This window comes from Brassica napus, chromosome C1 (genome assembly GCF_020379485.1).
Source record: "Brassica napus cultivar Da-Ae chromosome C1, Da-Ae, whole genome shotgun sequence".
NCBI lineage: Eukaryota > Viridiplantae > Streptophyta > Magnoliopsida > Brassicales > Brassicaceae > Brassica > Brassica napus.
In genome coordinates this window covers 13,277,532-13,289,958 of record NC_063444.1, presented here as the reverse complement: position 1 = coordinate 13,289,958, position 12,427 = coordinate 13,277,532, and positions in this window count along the sequence as shown.

The window sequence follows — 12,427 nt, the reverse complement described above, 5'->3', positions numbered from 1 at the left end:
TTAGATTCAGGGTTCAAATAGGTTAGAGGGATTAGCCCCAACTATAGATTTGCTGAGTTGTGATATTCATTGATTGATTGTTCTTAATGCTTGTTTTAGCCTTGCTAACTAGAACATGAACCTAGGAATTTGCATGTGTCAAGCATCCTTGATCATCCTGTCCTGAATCTAATCTGTCATGCTAGGACTGCTAGAGAGGGCTAACCGCTGATCTAGGAGACTAGTGAGCATTATCAACCCGCGCCTAGGGCTTAGCTAGAAGCTATCGATCGATATTGTCTTATATTATCTTCTGACAATCGATCGATATTGCGGAAGGTGTATCGATCGATATCCATATAGGATCATCGATCGACACTTTCACTACAAGAAAACATAACCTTAACGAGGGCGGTTTTCCTCGTTATTTCGTCATAAAAGAGGCTTTACGACGAAATAGCGAGGAAGCGCGTTTGCTCGTTACTCGTCCGTCGTAACACATATTTCCTCGCTAATTCGTCGTAACTTAGCGAGGAATATATTTCGTCGTAAAGCCGAAGTAGGGCGATTCGTCGTAAAGACCACGTCAATATTCCACGCAAGGACGTCGCTACAATTCCTCGTAAATACCTCGAAATGAGTTCCTCGTAACCTACACGTAAATACCTTGAAAGAGTTTCCTCGCAAAATACACGTAACAACCACGAAACGATTTCCTCGTTAAATACTCGTAAATTTTTCCTCGTTATTTCCTCGCAAATGTTTCCTCGTAAAATAGTCGTTAATTGTTTCTCGTCATTTCCTCGTAAGGTTTCCACGTAAAGAGGTCGTACATTAGCTACGAATTTACTTCGTTTTTATTATTTTACAGAATTTAAAAATATAATTAAAAATAATTAAAATTATTTAATTTAATAATAAATTAAAATTTAAAATAAAAATAAATCAATATGAAAATATTTTATATATAAATAAGTTTTGAATTTATATAATACAACAACCAAAAAAAAAAACTAAGGGTCGTTCATCGCCTGGTAGAATTCATCACTCCTCCTCGTAACATCCGCCTCGTTATGTACGTCGGATGACTCGCCTTGAATGGGATGTTGTTGTCGCATGTTCCTCAACATGGACTCCCATTCCGGATTTGTGGCCGCAATAACGTCCAAGAAACCCTCGACTCCACCCATACGAGATTTTGTCGCGGTCAACTCGTTACGCAGCTGAGCGGACTCTCTACGCAGCTCAGTGACTTCATCATCCCGTCGCTGACCATAAGACGATGTCGCTCTCGGAACATCGTTGACGGAACCAATACCCAACGTCCGTCCCTTTTTTTAGGGACAACCTTAAAAACAAAAAATAAATATTGTAAGTAAAAATTTAAAGTTAAATTAAATGAATAATAAAAAATTATTTTTTTGAAAATTTACCTCCTCGTAAATCTTATCCACGTCAAGTGTGGATAAGGTGACGGGTAATCCGTCGGTAGACTGCTGGGTCAGCTGAGTCTGGCGGTCTTCAACCCGAGCAACTACGTCGTTGTAGATTTGCTCGGACTTGCCATCTACAAATACGCCCGCCTTGTTCTTGTGGGTCCTCTCGTAAAGTTCCATAAGAGACGGGAGATGTCCCGTCTCTTTGGCCTAAAAAACAGTTAAGAAAGTTAGAATAAATTAATATATATATTAAAAAAATTATTTAATAAAATATTTAATTACCATTTCCAAACGGACACCGGCGTGGGGTTTTTGGCCCGTAGTGTGAAGCATCGGCCCGTTCCCGTGCTCATCGACCGTGTTACGGGAGTTAGAGCAAGCCTGGGCGATTCTAATGGAATCAGGAAGGCGCCAATAACGGATGAGGCCATCCCACACATCCGTGGTGAGCTCAGCGGGTTTGCCACGCTCATACCCCTTCACGATCCAGTCACCCTTCCAGTTGGAGACCGTGTCCAACAAGCGAACTTTCGCCTTCGCGTTAAACTTCTTCCTCACCCTCTCAGTGATCCCCAAGGCCCAAGTATATTTTTGCTGTTGGAAAAATAAATTAACAATTAGTTTTTTAGAAAGTATATATATAAATCATGAAAAAATTAAAGTATATATAATTAATTAATAGAAACTTACAGCGTAAATTTTGAACCACGTCTTTCTGACGTAGTGAGGCGTCTTACTCCAGTTTGGATGTGGCATGGAGAAGTAACCCTTGATCGTGTCGGTTACGTCCGATGCAAGACATCCGTCAACCCCCCACCTGGAAAATACAAATTTAAAATATAAATTATTTTTTAATGTTATAAAAGAAATTTAAACGAATTAAAAAAAAATTAATGCAACATACCACAAAGTTCCGTCCGGTCGGTCTGGGTCGATGACTGGTAAACCTTCTCTGCCTGGCAGACTGAGAATGTCCTCTACAGTGTACTGCGAGTAAGGAGCACTCGGAGGCACCATCAAATCAGGATGAATATCGGCGGCCATCGGAGGTGCCATCGGAGGAGGCACAGGAGGAGGCATCGGAGGAGGCACATGAGGAGCCGATGGTGCAGTAGAAGAAGTAGACCCAGAGACTCTCTGAGTGTACTGAGTCTCGGGGACAGTCTCCTGGCCCGAAGAACTGGGAGCGGAAGAAGAGGCCGGGTCTAAACGACTACCCGGCTCACCGAAGATCTCTCTGTAATGGGCAGTAAGTCTTCCTTTTCGAACCTGGGAAAAAAATGAAAATTTTAAAATTAACATCAACAATATATTTCCCAACATTATCCACATAATCAACACTAAACAACATAAAATCCGCAAACCTATCTAAATTCCCTATACTAACCACCTAATCTATCCTAAACTAACCAAATTAGAGAGGAATCAGAGAGGCTTACCATTGCTACGAAATGGAGAGGAAGTAGAGAGGAAGTAGAGAGGAAAGAAAGAGTGAGCGCTCGGGTGTATATATAAGATTACATATCGTCGCAAATTCCTCGTAAGTTTACGACGAAATAGCGAGCAGTTACAAAGGCCCGTCTTTTTTTTTACGAGGAAATTGCGAGGAATCACAAAGGCCCGTGTTTTTTTATACGAGGTATTAACGACGATTTAGCTTACGTGGAATTAACGAGGCTTGCTTTCCTATAAATATACCCACAACTCTCATTCTCAAACCACACACAAACTCCCAAATCACACCCTATCTCAAATCACATTCCTCAGCAAAATCCTATTCAAATTATAAATATTTGAAAAAAATAGGAAAAGGAGAAGATATTAGAATTCATGTGGGCGAGACTTACGTATTATAATTGCTGGAAGTCTTGCCACATGTTATCTGGTATTTTCTCCTTTTCTTTTTTCTAGTTTTTACACTACGAGGTATTTACGACGATTTCTGCTTACGTGGAATTAACGGGTTTATGTATAAATCCGTTTACGTGGTCTTTACGACGATTTCTGCTTACGTGGAATTAACGAGTGTTTTGTTTAAATCATTTTACGTGGTAGTTACGACGATCTCATCCTACGAGGACTTTACGACGATTTGTGCTTACGTGAAATTAACGAGTGTTATGTTTAAATCCCTAGAATCCGAAACCCAAAACCCGAAACCCAAAACCCAAACCCGAAACCCGAAACCCCATACCCGAAACCCCAACCCCCAAACCCGAAACCCGAAACCCAAACCCCCATCTTTAATTTTCTACTTCATATATTCCAAACCCCATATTTAATTTTAAATTTCGTCGTTATTTTTAACGAGTGTTATGGTTAAATCCCTAGAACCCCAAACCCAAAACCCAAAACCCGAAATCTGAAACCCGAAACCCGAAATCCAAAACCCGAAACCCCAAACCCCGAACCCTTAAACCCGAAACCCCAAACCCGAAACCAAAAACCCGAAACCCGAAACCCGAAATCTAAAACCCGAAACACCAAAACCCAAAACCCCAAACCCCAACCCCGAAACCCGAAACCCGAAACCCCATATTCCTTATTTTCTACTTCATATATTCCAAACCCCATATTTATTTTTAGGTTTCGTCGTTATTTCCTCATTGTATTACGTTATATTTACGACGATTTCATCCTACGTGGTATTTACGACGATTTAGTCCTACGTGGAATTAACGAGTCCTTCGTCGTTATTTACTCGTTAGAATACGAGGACTTTACGACGATTTAAGCTTACGTGGAATTAACGAGTGTTATGTTTAAATCCCTAGAATCCAAAACCCGAAACCCGAAACCCCAAACCCCATATTCCTTATTTTCTACTTCATATATTCCAAACCCCATCTTTATTTCCATTCCAAACCACAATTCCCACATTTGCTTATTCATAAAACAAACTCCCACATTACCTTATTCATAAAACAAACCCCACATTATCTTATTCATAAAACAAACTCCCTCATCTTATTCATAAAACAAATACATCAATCGGATACATAGACATTCTCGTCATCACTAGATACATCATCATTTTCATTAAACTCGTCTTCAACAGCTTCGTCTGTGGCATCATCGGTAAGATCTTCGTACTCGTGATTATGCGGATCAATGAGAAGGATGTCATCAATTTCTTGTTCAGGTTCCTCAACTTCATTTATCTGTTCTTCTTGCAATGGTGGTTCTTCTCCACTGATGATTCGTCCTCGAGGTGTAACTTTGATTACTGCTAACCAATTTATACCTGAATCTCTCATCCGAGGGTATGGAAGGAAGCTAACTTGGTCTGCTTGTGAAGCTAAGATGAAAGGCTCGAATTTGTTGTACCTTCGTCCACCGTTGACATCAACTACACCGAATTTGTTAGACCGAACACCTCTGTTGACGACGGGGTCGAACCATTCACATTTGAAGAGGACGCATTTCAGCTTCAGTATCCCTGGAAATTCGACTTCAATAATCTCCGTCAAGATCCCGTAGAAATCTGTTTCCCCTTTCACACATATTCCATAGTTACTGGTCGCCCGCTGTCTACCATAGTCATATGTATGAAAAGTATAGCCTCGTGTGAAATACATCTGTGATGTGGTGACCTTTACAAGTGGAGATTGAATTACTTCGTGTAACCACTTAGGATAATCTGCATCGTCGTCGTCATAATCAACCTGCAAAAATAAAGAGAATGTTAATGAAATACAGATAATGTATGAAAAAAAAGTTTTAGTTAATACCTGATTCCGCAACCACTTAATGAAGTGTTGATCTTTCCTTTTGTCTACGTCACTTGTGGATATACCAGGAAATGTTTCTTCGACTTGAGAAACAAATAGGCTGTAAAATCACATTTTATAGGAATGAATCTCTCGCAATTATACAATTAATTATACTTATATGTGTTTCGAAGTGTCAATATATGTTACCTTTCAAAATAACGCATCAATGGATCTTCGCAATTGAGTAGAATATAGGTGTGTGCACTATGAGCGTCTTGTTCACTCGACCACCAAACCTCTTTAGACTTCCCACCGAGTCGCCCAATCTGGCTAAAGATGTCTGGAACACCAGCAACTGCATATGTTGGCGCAACACCACCATCATCATATCTTCTTGGAGCTCTTCTCCGTGTACGTACTTTTGACGCAAAGTAGTACGATGTGAAGTGAGAAACTTCTTCCGTCAAACTTCCAGCAATTATAGAACCTTCAACTTTGGCGAGGTTCTTTGCTTTTCCCTTCAAATATTTCATGGCTCGCTCATACTGATACATCCATCCGTAATGTACAGGTCCACGAAGCAATGCCTCATATGGGAGGTGGACAGCTAGATGCTCCATGACGTCAAAAAATCCGGGAGGAAATATCTTCTCCAAGTTGCACAATAAGATGGGAATGTTCTCCTGAAGCTGTTCCACAACTTCTTCTTTAAGAGTGCGTGTGCTCAGATCCCTGAAAAATGCTCCAATGCCTTTTATATTCAAAAAAAATTAAACACATTGTTAGTCATATATTATTTTGTAAATTATTGTGATATAATACACTACGTACCTGCAAGTGCTTCATGTACGTTTGTTGGAAGTAGCTCCGCAAATGCAAAGGGCAGTAGTCGTTGCATAAATACATGACAATCATGACTCTTCATCCCGGAGAACTTTTGACCCTTTTCAACACATCTAGAGAGATTCGAAACATACCCATCGGGGAACTTCACTTCTGATGCCACCCAGTTGAACAACACCGACTTTTTTTCTGAAGATAATCTGAATATCGGAACGGGAACTTGTCCATTGCTTTTAATATGTAACTCGCTTCTTGAGCAAATATCCGGCAAGTCCAACCTCGATTTTATGTTGTCTTTTGTCTTCCCTGGGACATTCAATATTGTATTCATGATGTTCTCAAAGAAATTCTTCTCTATATGCATCACATCGAGGTTGTGGCGCAGAAGAAGATCCTTCCAATATGGCAACTCCCAAAATATACTCTTCTTGTGCCAGTTGTGATGAACACCGTAAGAATCTGGCATATTACGAGGGACATGCCAATTACCACCCCAACGAACTGTTTCGTTAGCTCCGTAGTAGTCGATTTGCGCTTCAATTTGTTCTCCAGTTAGATATGGAGGAGGAGTGTCTCTCACAACCCTTTTGTGCCTAAACAAATTCTTGTTTCTTCGGTAAGGATGGCCAATGGGAAGAAATCGACGGTGACAATCAAACCAACTTGTCTTCCTACCATTCTTCAGTTGAAACGCATCTGTCGTTCCATTACAATATGGACAAGCTAATCTCCCATGTGTAGTCCATCCAGACAACATCCCATAGGCAGGAAAATCACTTATGGTCCACAAAAGCATCGCTCGCATCGTAAAATTCGTCTTCGTTGAACAGTCATACGTCCTCACCCCTGTTGACCACAAATCCTTCAACTCTTTTATCAGTGGTTGTAGGAAAACATCCAGGGACCTTTTTGGATGGTTCGGACCAGGTATTAATATGGTCAAGAATAGTAACTCCCGTTGCATGCACATCTCCGGTGGCAGGTTGTATGGAGTAAGAAAGACTGGCCACAATGAATATTGTCTCCCTGACATTCCGAACGGACTAAATCCATCTGTGCATAATCCGAGATACACATTCCGGATATTGCTAGCGAAATCTGGATGTACTTTGTTGAAATGTTTCCAGGCTCTTGCATCTGATGGATGAGTCATCTCACCATCCGTCTGAGTATGCTCGGCATGCCATCTCATCTTTCCAGCAGTCTGCTCTGATTGATACAATCTTTTCAATCTGTCTGTAATTGGTAGGTACCACATCCTTTGGTACGGTACCCTATTACGTCCCCGTCCTTGCGGCTTGAATCGTGGCTTCTTGCAGAATCGACATTCTTCTAGCTTCTCATCATCTCCCCAATAGATCATGCAGTTGTCGATGCAAACATCTATCATCTCCGAAGGCAACCCAAGACTATAAACCAGTTTCTGAATCTCATAATAAGAATCAGCAGACACATTGTCTTCCGGCAAATACTCTTTAAACAAGTCCGCCCATTCGTTCATGCAACTTTCAGGTAGATTGTGATCAGTTTTAATATTCATCATTCTAGCAGCTAACGACAATTTAGAGAGACCTTCTCTACAACCACTGTAAAGTGGTTGATTCGCCGCGTTTAACATTTCGTAAAACTTTTTTGCATCTATATTAGGTTCTTCATCTTCATCATGAGCTACGAATGCATCAGCTACCATATCATGAACCCTATCATAATCTACCATCTCCTCCTGATGGTAACTATGTTCATTATGCAAATGATGATCAACCGGTTCTTTTTCCTGAAAATTGCTATTACTACTACTAGCTTCATTCTGATCATAATTAAAACCTTCTCCATGTTGAAACCAGATATAGTAATTTGCCGTGAAACCTCTATTTATTAAATGCTTCCAAACATTTTCACGATTTGCCAGTTTCGAATTGTTGCATTTCCGACAAGGACAGAACATCTTACCACTTTCTTGGGCGAGCGGTGTTGAATCTGCTTGATGCATAAATGTCTCCAGACCCGCAAGGTATTCTTTCGTCACTCTCCCGTTAGCATCTCTATGCATATACATCCACTTCCGCAACTCGTAAATAGTCCCGGAGCCAGCCATTTTTTTTCTTTCACGTTTTTTGTTGTTGGTGTGTTTAAAATGATGTTCAAACATCCATATTTATAGGAAAATTCGAATCTGGTAGTTGTAATTTTGCTATAAATTTACGACGAAAATTAATTAGGTGGGCAAAAAAAAACGTGTAACACCTATAAAGTTGGTGGATTCAAAAATTTCCTCGCTAAATACACGTAAACTATTCCCTCATAAATACCACGCAAAGTTTACGTCGTATTTACGAGGAAATAGTTTTTCCTCGTAAAATTACATCCACTTTACGACGAAACAGTTTTGTCGTTACGTTACGAGGAAATAACGATGACTTTAGTTTTTCACGTAAATTCGTCGTAAACTCGACGCAAATTTACGAGGATTGTTTTTCCTCGTTAATTTTCGTCGTTAAGCATGTGTTTTCTTGTAGTGTTTCTTGTGATCAAAAGACGACAGTTGAGATCCAAGATCTAGTTAGTTAACCAGTGAAACATTGACATCGCTGATCACTGTGATTAAGGAGTTGAGCTCTAATATATCATGCATGCAACTGTTTGGCATCTATAAGATTATAATCTCTAATACCTGAATGGAAACCCTGCATCTAATATCTTCCAATAAAGTTACACCCCCAATCTTCTTGTTAGTCGAGCAATAGACTTGCTCAATTAGGATTGCTATTTACTTTTAAACCATAAAACAACAAACACGTAGAATTAATAACCTGACTAGATTTAATAGGTTCCCTAGCTCCTTGTGGATTCGATCCTTAAGTATTACAACTGAACCTTTTATTTGAGAGAGTAATTCACTCTTTAAGATAATTTGAGTGATATCAACCTTGATGAAAACTACCGAGGAAAACCAAGACGATGCAAAATAAAGCAAATCTTGATGTTGACATTGTATTTCTTCTTTGCAAATAAACGTTTTGTTAGTTTGTGTGATATACAAAACCCTTATATGTGAACATATATAAGTCTTTGAAATTTTTTTGTATGAAGATCCGGAAAAAGCTAAAAGTAAATTGACTGGTTGGTTTTATTTTCTTTCTATTCTAAAATATTTATTTTTAAAAGATCTTCCAAAATTTTATTTCTGTTTTTATACAACATATTACCACGTAAAATATCAATTAACCACAGCCATATATGTTTTTTTTAATAAAACACCACAGCCATACATGTATTGTTGAAACATTCGATATGTAACTTAAATCACTTCAGCGATGGATAAGCTACCAATTTTGTTATTTACTAATTTCTCATAAATAGAAAAAAAAAATAAAATTTTAATAGATTAATTTATGGCTATTTTGAGAATATGATATGAATCTATTGGAATGGAACATTTTAATAGGTTCTATTTCATATAATATTTCTAAAAAATTTGATGTAAATTTTATAGATTAATATATAAATAAAATATTATCTTCAACATATGACAAATATAAAATTCGTTAATATATATCGTATCAAGATAGCATAGACTATTACTGAATATAACATTAGATAAATTACATATTTGACTAAAAATAATGCCAAATTTATTGGATATCAAAATGGCACATTTTAAGTGACAGTCACTTAAGTGCCAATATGCAACATAAATGTAATACGAGTAAGAGTGTAACCATTATTGGAAGATTCATCTTAGAGTTAAGAAAAGTTTAAACTCATCATCGAATAATAACTAGGTGTTTTTTTTTCACCATGTGCATCAATATTTTAATATACATTTTGATTTAATTAAACATAAAAATTAGATAAAATAAATAATTTGGTTTACTTAAATTTAAATTTAAGAATAGATATGTATATATTTAAAATTATAATCTTAAATAGATTTTTTATCTATTTCCTTCGGTTAAAATATAATAAATCAACTTGTATAAAATTAATATAAAAATTTGATATAAAAATTGTATAATTATCCAAAAGTAAAACTAAAACAGTTTTTCTGAAATTTGTAGATATATAAAATTAATTAATGATATTATGATTAAAATTTTATAAATTTGAAAAAGTTTTAGTAATAAAAATTGTATAATTATAGAAATAGAAATATATAATTTTTGAAAATTTTACAATCACATTATTGGAGGACTCCTTTTAATTTTTTTTTAAATCTCAAATTTTCCTCATAAATAACTTTGTTGATATCTAAAAATCCAACATTACCAACTTACCCTGTGAAATATATAAACACCAAATCATGTATTTTCAGTTATTTACAAAAAATAAAACTTAAAAACTTAATTATGAATTGATTTATTTTCTTTCTAAAACATATATAAATTTATTAAATGCAATTGCAGAAAGTCAGAAACAAAAAGAAAAACAATTTGAGCTCTTCAAAGAAATATAGAAAAATAGCAGACAACACTAGTAAACATGATTTGCTATTATCTGTCTATCTATGTTATTCAAACAGAAGTCACGACTCTTTTAAATGTGTGATATTTTTTAATTAGAGCTACTTTAAATATTTGATTGAATGTATCATCGTAGTAACCTAATAAATATCACGAAATCTTAATCTATGATTTTGTTTGTTTATCTTGATGCATGTTACTTTGAAACGCTGTCAAAGCTTGTAACTTTTCTCAGATCTTTTGTCTATAGATTTTTACCGAAGTCTTGTGAAGGATCGATCGAAGATTAGATTTTTGTGTGGTTGGAACCCTATTCATGGCGTTCTTCTGTGGATCAAAGATGAAAAATATGAATTTACAACCTTCGACAAAATACATCCATGTCTCTCAAGGAGATGATGGAATTTGATTACAGCAAGGATTTTGTCGTTTGTCCTAAGCCCAAACGTATCAGTTTACTCGCCAACAACGTCGTTCTCCCTCTCAGATTATTTATAAGGTAATACAAAAAGCATCCTTCTTTTTTTTCTTCCCTTGTGATTAGAACCGAACATTAACCCTAACTTGGTTTTAATCTCAATTTGTAGTCAAACTGCTGATTTGTGTGATTTTTGGATATCATTCACATGTCTAATCATATCATTTTGAATAAATATCTTTCTCTGGTTTACTTGATGTATTGGTCTGCCTCAAAAGCTTTCCTTCAACTCAATACTCATTTTTTGTGCGTACCTTTCTGCAGGAGGATAATGGAACAATATCTCATCTGTATCATCATCGCAGTTATCAATCCTCATAGCCAGTCAGTCTCTATCTCAAGATCCACAGAGATATTAGGTTTACTAATCATCACTGTCTTACGAATCATCCCGGTGAGTACGTAAAAAACATCAGGAAGCGTAACATAACGAAATTAGACATTGTTTATAGACAGCCATTAGAAAAAGTTGTTTCATGATGGTGTTAAAACAGACCTTGAAAAAAACAAAGCCACGTTAGTCAGTGCATCAGATTTGCCGTTATCAATCCTCATTGTAGGTGTTGGAGACGCCGACTTTAAAGAGATGGATGTACAAGTCTATGTCTTCTAAAAAAAGGAAAAATATATTAATGATTCGTAGAACTGAGAGTATGATCTTTTGTGTAGACTGTATTTTTTTTTTGGAGGTATCTTATAGATACTACACCCAGATAGAGAACACCGTTTCGCGAGCGCAACAGGGTGATTAAATTCATGAGATACCATCAGTTGTATCTATAAAAAAATTGGCAACACAAAACGTTCTTCAGAAAGATGATGACGAAACCGTAGAAACTGTAGAACAAGATGATGATGATGATGATGATGATGAAACTGCTGCCATTGAAGATATGGAGAAGCCTTCTGTTATCAGTGACCAACCCAAGGAAACTAAAGATAGCAGGAGAAAATTGCAAAGTCAAAGGAGAACAAAAGAGGCAAAAAAGACGAGAAGTCTGAAAATGTCGAGGATCCATCTAAAGTAAGGAAGCAAAAGAAAACGAGAGCTAAATTGGAGATGAAAATTTCTGAAGCAAGCTAGGAAAGATTTTTCACAGCTCATATCAAAAACCATGAACTGAAAAAAAAATGCTTCGGACTGTCTTATATTTTTGTACTTGACAAAGTGTTGAATGAACATATAAAGGTAAGAGAAAAAAGAGTTATGAGAGAGAAGTCGAATGAGAAGCAATGATTCAATGCCTTTGAATCAGACACTATCATCTATGCTCATAAGGGCTGTTCGTTTGGTTGCCGCAGGTACCGGCGGCAGCGGCAGCGTCAACTCTTGTTCGTTTCGTTGACGCAGGAAACTGCGTCTGACGCCGCGTCCGAACGCCGCGTCCTGCGCCTGACGCCGATAAAATCTGCTGTCGCGATATAGTATGCGGCAGCGTCAGCGGCAGCGTCAGCGTCTGCGAAACGAACAACAACTGTCCTCATTGACGCTGCCGCTGCCGCTGACGCTGCCGC